An 8,886-nucleotide genomic window follows, 5' to 3' on the forward strand; every position below is an offset into this window, starting at 1 on the left:
ATCTCTCTTTCTCTATAACTAGGCTACATCATTTGTATCTAATCAATTCTTCCAACAAGGAAAATGTAATTGCTCAGAGGAAAGATAATTGAATTCGACTCAAATGTTTCTCTTATAAGAGTGAAAAATGTCACAAATGAGACAACTGCCGACATTTAAAAGTATGGGTTATGACGTAATATATTGAAATCTTTGATTGTATGGTTTGGGACATTGTTAAGATATGGAATGTATTTGGGGGATTATTGTGGTCTATTGCAGTATTCCTCCATGACAGCAGGGGGCGTCAAGTTACTATCAGAGCTACACAAAGAAAAGAAAAAGCATGTTTTAACCATAGACTGTAAAAAAGTTTTACCTAAGACATTTTAAAAGTTAGTGCAAATCACCCTTCAATACAAGGCCTCATGTACAATCTAGTGTGAGAGAGAAAAACTGGAAACAATTATATTGTATTCACAACCCTTATGAAACAGAATGATGTCATTCCTTCTGGAGCAAGTCTAAGTCTTGTGGTTAAGGAGAGGTAGTGTGTGTTTTTAGATGTTCTGAAGGGCAATCTTGTGTTCGCAGATGTGGCATTTCAATTTTCTTTTTTTTCCTGCAGACTGGTGTGGTGTGATTTATCATATGCACGTAATAGGTAACTGAATATAATGTTTTGTGTCTTACTGGATGTTTCACTCTTTCTTTTAACAGCAATACCATAGATGAAAGCAGCTGACGGAAGTCAGGTAAATAATTCAAAACTCAACTGGTATTTTTAACTGAGAATTGAGATGTGTTTTAGTGCTGAAAGATAGGGAACATTTATTCATCCACACAATTAATCATTCAAGCATACACTACTGAATTATTTCATACTGTTTTATTATGCTTTAAATTCATCGCAACTCCTAAAACGATTATTCTGTATTTTTTGTTGTACTTTGCTGTATACAGTAAATCACGTAATACAATTGAAGGCAAACTACATGCAGGATAAAGAACTTCAAAGAATCAAGCTGTTTATTTACACATTGTCTATTATTATTATTATATTAATGATTGTTAATAATGAGTACAAAATAATAGAATCTACCTCATTTTTCTGTCAATAAACACAGATGAAGTAGGAAAACATGCAAATGTAAATCTATTAAAAATTTGCTTGTCACAAGTAAAAAAAGCACAAAACAAAAGATAGGCATTGTATATACTGTACTGACTCGAAAGGTGATGGCATTGTATGATATATTACTTGAGGGCTAATATTTTCAACTAACTTACAGTTTAGTCATAAATATACAGTTTGTGATTATGTGGATATAATCAATCACTTAAATCAAGTCTTTTAAACAAAATATGTTGCAGTATTCTGGAGTTGCAGTATTCTATTGCAGTGTTGGAGGAAACATTGAGACACCCTTATCATCATGTAGCAATACATACTCTTTGGTGACATTTTCACCTGAAGTGATTTTGATAATTTCTTTGTCTGCATGTATGACAAATCTATAGCAGAACTTTAGAGCAATTTTTCTGGTAAGGTATTGCTTTATGAGATAGTCTAGACATGCTATCAAACCGTGACATGAGGGCTTCTCTTGCTGCAGCCAGACTTTTTTGTTCAGTAAACCCTCAGCAGTGAGGCTCTCAAGCTTTAAATGACAATTCGTTTCCACAGTTGTGCCTGGATCGCTAAATTCTAAGGTGTAGGTTACTGAGAACCTGTTGCATTTAATGTGTAGTCTTGACACACCCTCCTCATTAACAGCTTCTTGAGCCTGTGTAAAACAGGAGTTAAACTCATCTTGGCAAGAGTGGTTGAAAAAGTGAGAGGCGTTAATGCAATGCTTTTTGACTTTGTTGTCATATCTGTTGTGGATACAGACATTGACACAGGTTTGGTTGTTTTCTGATGTTACAGTAAAAAGCGCCTCTTTACTCTGACCAATTTGAACACAAGAGTAGTTTCCTTTAACCAACAATTTTGAGTTCTTTTTTAGAGGGTGGTCTCGAAGGAATCTCTCAGCAAAGTCCAAGTTGGAGAGAAGGGTGTTGTCAGAAAAGTTCTTTTCCTTAAGATCATGCATCACAGACATTATGTTTTCTGTGACAGGTAGAAAACTGGGGTAACATCTTGGAAAAATAAAAACATAAATAATTGTTATAAACACGTTTATATGCATTAATGTTTAACTTCCTCTTGCAGATCATCATCAATTTTCAGAGTGTACTTACAATGGAGTGTCCATTGAGAAGGTGGAGAGATTTCTCTAGCAGACCAAACAATTCACTGGGATGATCCACACTGTCATCATATCAGCAGACTGTACATGAGGAGAAATGTACAATCATTATCCCAAAATTAACAGTGATCATAAGTGGAGGGGTCTTTTAGAACTCTGGAGTGAATGTTTTACCTAAATCCCCTCCCTCTCATTTACAACCTTAGATTATGATGTAATTTAAAAAGTTTTGTTTCAGTGAGCGGTGTGCAAACAGTTTACAGAGGTCCATTTCAAAACTGCACAGGTAGGCACTTTTACACTTTAGAAAGAAGTAATCATCCTTTATAACTTTAAGTTCCTTTATAATCCAGTTGTTTTATGTGTGGTTAGAATGAGTATTTGTAGTTTGAATGAGATATCATTTTCATCAGGTAGCCAATCAAATCCTTTATAGAAAAATTACTTAAAAAATAAAATAAAAAACTTTACGAAACGTTTTGTATTTTGTCAACTTAAAACGGAAAAGACAACTGCACAGACTTACCGTCCTAGATCTTTGTCCAGTGGTCAAATGAAAGCTAGAAAAAAACAACAACTTTCTTTTAAATGTTAAAATGATTTCAGCAAATATTGTCCTCCAGCAGTTCGTTGATGTTTAGCTCTCAGGCTCTTGCAGGATCACTGAAAATTTAACGGTATAGGCTAGGTTATAAGTTATAAGTTTCGGTTTGCACTTTCTGGTTAAGTTTCGTTTTCGAGTAAAATGAGAGAGGGGAACTACGGAGTCCCTAAAGGTACATGATTGTGGAAAAAATGAGATGGGAGGAAAAATAAGTAAATACTTTGCGTTCGCTCGCAAAACCTTTGCATCCCCCCGATAAATTTGCTTTCGCTCGCAAAACCAGTTTTTTTTTTTTGGAGTAGCCTGGCAAATGAAAAGTTATCTAAAATAGGCTCAAAATATCAAACATCTTTGATACCTTTGAACTTATTATAATCCTAGTTTTGCATAAGAAAAATGCGGCTCTCGGGCTGGAGGTTGTGAGTCAAGATTCTGGATAGGTCCTTTGGAGGAGATGGACAGTTTGAGCCCAGATGTACAATGTAGGACAGGACAGGTGTCCCAGCGGTCGTATGCACCTTACAGTGTAAGAGCAACATGCCGCTTGGACACAGGAAAGGCCTCTGGATGGAGAAGTCGAGGCATGGTCTTCAGGTGTGAGTCCAGCAGTCCTTCATGATGGATTTTAGCTTTCACTGACGGGAGTCAAGATCAAGAGAACAGAGGGCACAGAGAAACATCTCCTTTTGGGAAGAAATAAACAAATGGGCATTACGTTCATATTAAGAAATTGACTGTAAAGAAGAATTATGGTAACCTTAGAAAGAATAAAAAAGTTTAGACACCCTGTTTTTGTCCTAAATTTGAATCTAATGATGATATTTTATAAGTACACAACATACAGTAAGTATTTCAAACTAGTCAAACTTACCAGTAAAAGTAAACAATGATAAGTAATAATTATAATTTTGCCTTAATTTTCACCACTTGTATCATAATTATTTTTAGTACACTGATATTTTAAATTTCATCTGTAATTTGTGACTTAATTATTTTTAAGTCACATATCCCTTTTGTCATCTTCATGGTTGAGTTTTGGATGTAACCACCTCTCAAAGCTCTTATATATGTTTAATTTTACCTTTTGATTCAAATTAGAAAGAGAAAGTCTCACCTCAAGCTGCTGCGCTCTCTTGCTGTGTCTGTGTGTTGAGGTGATGGACAGGTGTCAGGTAGGTGGATAAACACCACATTGTTGATAAATCTGTGTTTTCTGTGCACACAGATCACACTACATATAACACAAGCTTCCCATTTGCAACACACATATAGTACAATACATGAAACATGTCAGTGCAGAGGACTGTAACATTATAAAAGTCTTTTTAGATTAATTTCATGTGCTTTAATAGAACTGGTGGAATAGGACCGAAGATTCTGATGACTGTTCTGTATTACTCAGAACTGTTTTAAATGCTGGATCTATTGTGATGTTTCTGCAACTCATCTATCTGTGGCCAATGACCAAAGTTTAGTATAATATCAAACACCTCATGATGTACTGGATTATTGATTATTGTCAGTAAAACCAGTCAGCTAGAAATCAAAATATCAGTTCAACATGAGACGTGCTCTTTAAAATACTGTAACGATTTCAACTGTTTTTTAACTTCAACCACATGCCTTCTCTCTAAAACACTGCACTGGGGTCGACCAACTGAAATGATTGGTCTTGAGGCAGTAAGAGAGAAGTAAGGACAACTGATAGATGACATCTGCCTGTATAAAATCAATATTATATAGAAAAGACTAAAATAAATTGTGAATAAACATTGATCATTACAATGTTTCTATGCTTGAAGTGACTTTGTTCAGTATTTAAATGCACACATATTATCATGTGGTATATGATATTGTGTCTCGTCATGCCTTTCGATTTCAGAAATCAAATCATTTGTAACTATTCTTCATTTTGGTGAATTGGTGGCCAATTCGTATTTGTGCAACCTCATTTGTATGTTATTGTTCGACCTGCTTACGCCCCAGTGGCGGTTAGGTTTAGGGTTGGGGTTACGTTTTTTCTAAAAATCAAACATTTCTCATTTCCTTCCAATGTTATGAGATATTTTAAAGCAATAAGCAGAAGGAGCAGATAAGCGATGAAACAACTGGACAGTAGAAAAGAAAAGAAAATAGGAAGACAACCAGTGATGAGGGGAAAAGGGGCAGGATCGTGAAAGCTGCTGTTGAATGCCTTTTGATCTAAAACCTCTGCCTGACAAGGGGCAGTTGCCATGGCAACGCTGAACTGCCAAAGATATGTGTTGATGGATGACAGTTGAGCCAGTAGCATTAGACAGATTCTACGCCTGGAAGAACAGAAGGAGAGAGAGAGAGAGAGAGAGAGAGAGAGAAGAGGCATCATGCTTCTCTGCTCCTCTATTAGTGTTGACAATGACATGATGCTTGTCATACTGTGCATCACAACACACCCACACACAGCTCCTCTCTCTCAAACTGCCATGGTGCCCCAGGGAAGGTGAGGTGAATGCTGAGGCCGGCTGTCATGGTTGAAATTAGACTCATGTGACATTTGAGTGAATTCAGAAAGTGTGAACCTTTTTTTGTTTACGTCTTGTTAGTTTAACAGTGTGTAAATTCTGCAAATAACATTCTTCCGGATGAAAAATGCCTCTCCCTGTCTGATAGCACCCGAATCCTGCATCATTAGTCAGACCGGGAACACTTTCCTCAAATAAAGCAAAACCGCAGCCAGACCTGTCATTGCAGAGATATGAAAAAAGGAGATTGGTGGGGGGGAGGGGGGAAGTGAGCGAAAAAATGATTGAACTGCAACAATATGTTAGGAAGGAAGGGTTCAGGAGAGACTGAGAAAGACAAAACATTTTGTAACGAGAAAAAGAGCACGAGTGACAACAATCAACGTTGCTTCCTTAATTTTTATATTTATAAGGCTATATTACCCTTTGTTAAATTCACTTTTTATACAGGGTTTCACATTTGTAATTCTGAAAGAGAGCTAATCGGTCCCCAAAACAATCGATTCTGTTTTGCAAGGCATTGGGAATTGCGAGTCAACTTCAAAGCTTGGAGTCGATTCCATTAAGAGGATTCTTGAGATCTTCCTCCAAGTCCAGACTTTTGCTTATCGATGGCTCATAAAAGTGCACATCAAGAGCTCATATCGGCCACAAACTCGTGACTTGACTTTTTTTTGTAATTTTTACTGTCATTTCTATAATTTCACTTCCTCACATTCATAACAAAACATACTTCTACATCAATAAATGGGTCTGAAAAGATTTGATAAATCTTTGAAAGTTATTCAAAATACACTCACCTAAAGGATTATTAGGAACACCATACTAATACTGTGTTTGACCCCCTTTCGCCTTCAGAACTGCCTTAATTCTATGTGGCATTGATTCAACAAGGTGCTGAAAGCATTCTTTAGAAATGTTGGCCCATATTGATAGGATAGCATCTTGCAGTTGATGGAGATTTGTGGGATGCACATCCAGGGCACGAAGCTCCCGTTCCACCACATCCCAAAGATGCTCTATTGGGTTGAGATCTGGTGACTGTGGGGGCCATTTTAGTACAGTGAACTCATTGTCATGTTCAAGAAACCAATCTGAAATGATTCAAGCTTTGTGACATGGTGCATTATCCTGCTGGAAGTAGCCATCAGAGGATGGGTACATGGTGGTCATAAAGGGATGGACATGGTCAGAAACAATGCTCAGGTAGGCCGTGGCATTTAAACGATGCCCAATTGGCACTAAGGGGCCTAAAGTGTGCCAAGAAAACATCCCCCACACCATTACACCACCACCACCAGCCTGCACAGTGGTAACAAGGCATGATGGATCCATGTTCTCATTCTGTTTACGCCAAATTCTGACTCTACCATCTGAATGTCTCAACAGAAATCGAGACTCATCAGACCAGGCAACATTTTTCCAGTCTTCAACTGTCCAATTTTGGTGAGCTCGTGCAAATTGTAGCCTCTTTTTCCTATTTGTAGTGGAGATGAGTGGTACCCGGTGGGGTCTTCTGCTGTTGTAGCCCATCCGCCTCAAGGTTGTGCGTGTTGTGGCTTCACAAATGCTTTGCTGCATACCTCGGTTGTAACGAGTGGTTATTTCAGTCAAAGTTGCTCTTCTATCAGCTTGAATCAGTCGGCCCATTCTCCTCTGACCTCTAGCATCAACAAGGCATTTTCGCCCACAGGACTGCCGCATACTGGATGTTTTTCCCTTTTCACACCATTCTTTGTAAACCCTAGAAATGGTTGTGCGTGAAAATCCCAGTAACTGAGCAGATTGTGAAATACTCAGACCGGCCCGTCTGGCACCAACAATCATGCCACGCTCAAAATTGCTTAAATCACCTTTCTTTCCCATTCTGACATTCAGTTTGGAGTTCAGGAGATTGTCTTGACCAGGACCACACCCCTAAATGCATTGAAGCAACTGCCATGTGATTGGTTGATTAGATAATTGCATTAATGAGAAATTGAACAGGTGTTCCTAATAATCCTTTAGGTGAGTGTAAAGTGCACTGACACTAAGTGTCTCTTAAATAAAAGAATGTATATATATAAAAAATATAGCATGTAAAAATAATTATAGCAAATTGCTCTCGTTTTACACCCAAAATCCTCACGTCTCTTTCCAGGTTTTTCACACGGTTGCTTTAAAATGTTACTGTCTCCCCTTTTCACTTCTAATCCCTATAAGCAGTGTTTACTGGAATGTTTCTAAAGCAGGTAAATATAATCAGGGCTGCCAACTTTTGATTTCAGCTTGAAGGGAAAATGTTTTGCAGAGATGAAATAGGCCTATGTAATAGCCTATAGTGCATATTTAGCTAAATGCTCCTCTAGAATAAAATTTTATTCATTAATGGCTTTCCTGAGGTGAATGTAAGTAAAATATTGAAACACTTTAACACTTTTGAAACACTGATTGAGTGATTACATGAAACAAGTTGTAGGCTAGACTGTATCTTTCATCATACCTTCTCTGATGTTCATTCATGTTTATTTTGTGCTATAACTATAGTAAAAGGGAAGAGATGATCAGTTCACGTGCCAGTTGAATTGAGGCACATTAAAGAGCGCCAAAACGGTATTTAGTGTGTGAATAAAACTGACAGAAGAGAGCATAAGAACAGTGTCAATTGAGTCTCACACTGAAATGCTGCTGATATTTATTATCTGTCACAACATGTCTGCGGAAATAATTAGGGGTTATTCATGGTCTGTGGTAGTAATTGGTTAATGCTTTTACATTTTTAAATGTCCTTTTAATTTTTGATGGTTGAAAGGTGAGTAGAATCTCTAGTTTGCGTTCATAGAGCGAACCTTTCGCTGTTTAGTTTAACGGAAGTTACTCCCGTAATCCGCGCAAAGCGTCATGGGGTGTAGGAAAAATGTGGATACTCCAGAAGATTCGAGGAAAACTAAAGCGGATTTATGTAGCGACTACTACTGATTTCTACTGATAGACAAACAGATAGGCCTATTGAAACCTAAACAGTTTGCATCCTCGTCACGGCTGTACTTCTCCAAGCAATGCTACAGTAAGAACCTCATAAATATGCAAATGTTTACAATATTTACAAATGTTCAGTGTAATGTTGAAACCTGACGACTCAGGATTAAGATAACTTAAAATGACAGTTACTGTAAGTTTAGAAGCTGAAAACCCCATGACAACTACACTGAACAACAAATTCCAGAGGTGGACTCACTCAAATAAATCCAACATCCTATGTCTGCTACTTTAACAGAAGCACTGTGCTCCATCTAAAATAATCTCATCTCAGGGTGTGTTCATAATAACCACTGAGTGAATGTGTGGATGTTTGACCGTGTGTGTGTTTGCCATGAACCTTTTTTCGCCTCAGGGGATCCCAGACTGCTTTTCCAGTAAACATTGTTTCCATAGTGATAATGGAGAAGAGAGGAAGGAAGTGAAGAGGTGACAGCAAGAGTAATAAGAGAGAGAATGAGTGAGAGAGAATGTGTGTGCGTGAATCCAAAGAAATAAGCTGTGTGCCAGATATAATCACATCACAAGGAGA

The 8,886-nt window shown here is 37.6% G+C and overlaps 1 long non-coding RNA gene across 1 annotated transcript; it reads right to left on the reverse strand.

Moving 5' to 3' along the window:
- Positions 1 to 990: 990 nt before the first annotated feature.
- On the reverse strand, positions 991 to 2,973 carry LOC311069523. Its single transcript, XR_014603525.1, has 3 exons — positions 2,758 to 2,973; positions 2,224 to 2,312; positions 991 to 2,121 (listed from the first exon to the last, which is right to left on the reverse strand). It is a non-coding gene; the product is annotated as an uncharacterized lncRNA (long non-coding RNA).
- Positions 2,974 to 8,886: the final 5,913 nt, after the last annotated feature.

Source organism: Abramis brama (assembly GCF_963993115.1).
Source record: "Abramis brama genome assembly, chromosome: 19".
NCBI classification, from domain to species: domain Eukaryota; kingdom Metazoa; phylum Chordata; class Actinopteri; order Cypriniformes; family Leuciscidae; genus Abramis; species Abramis brama.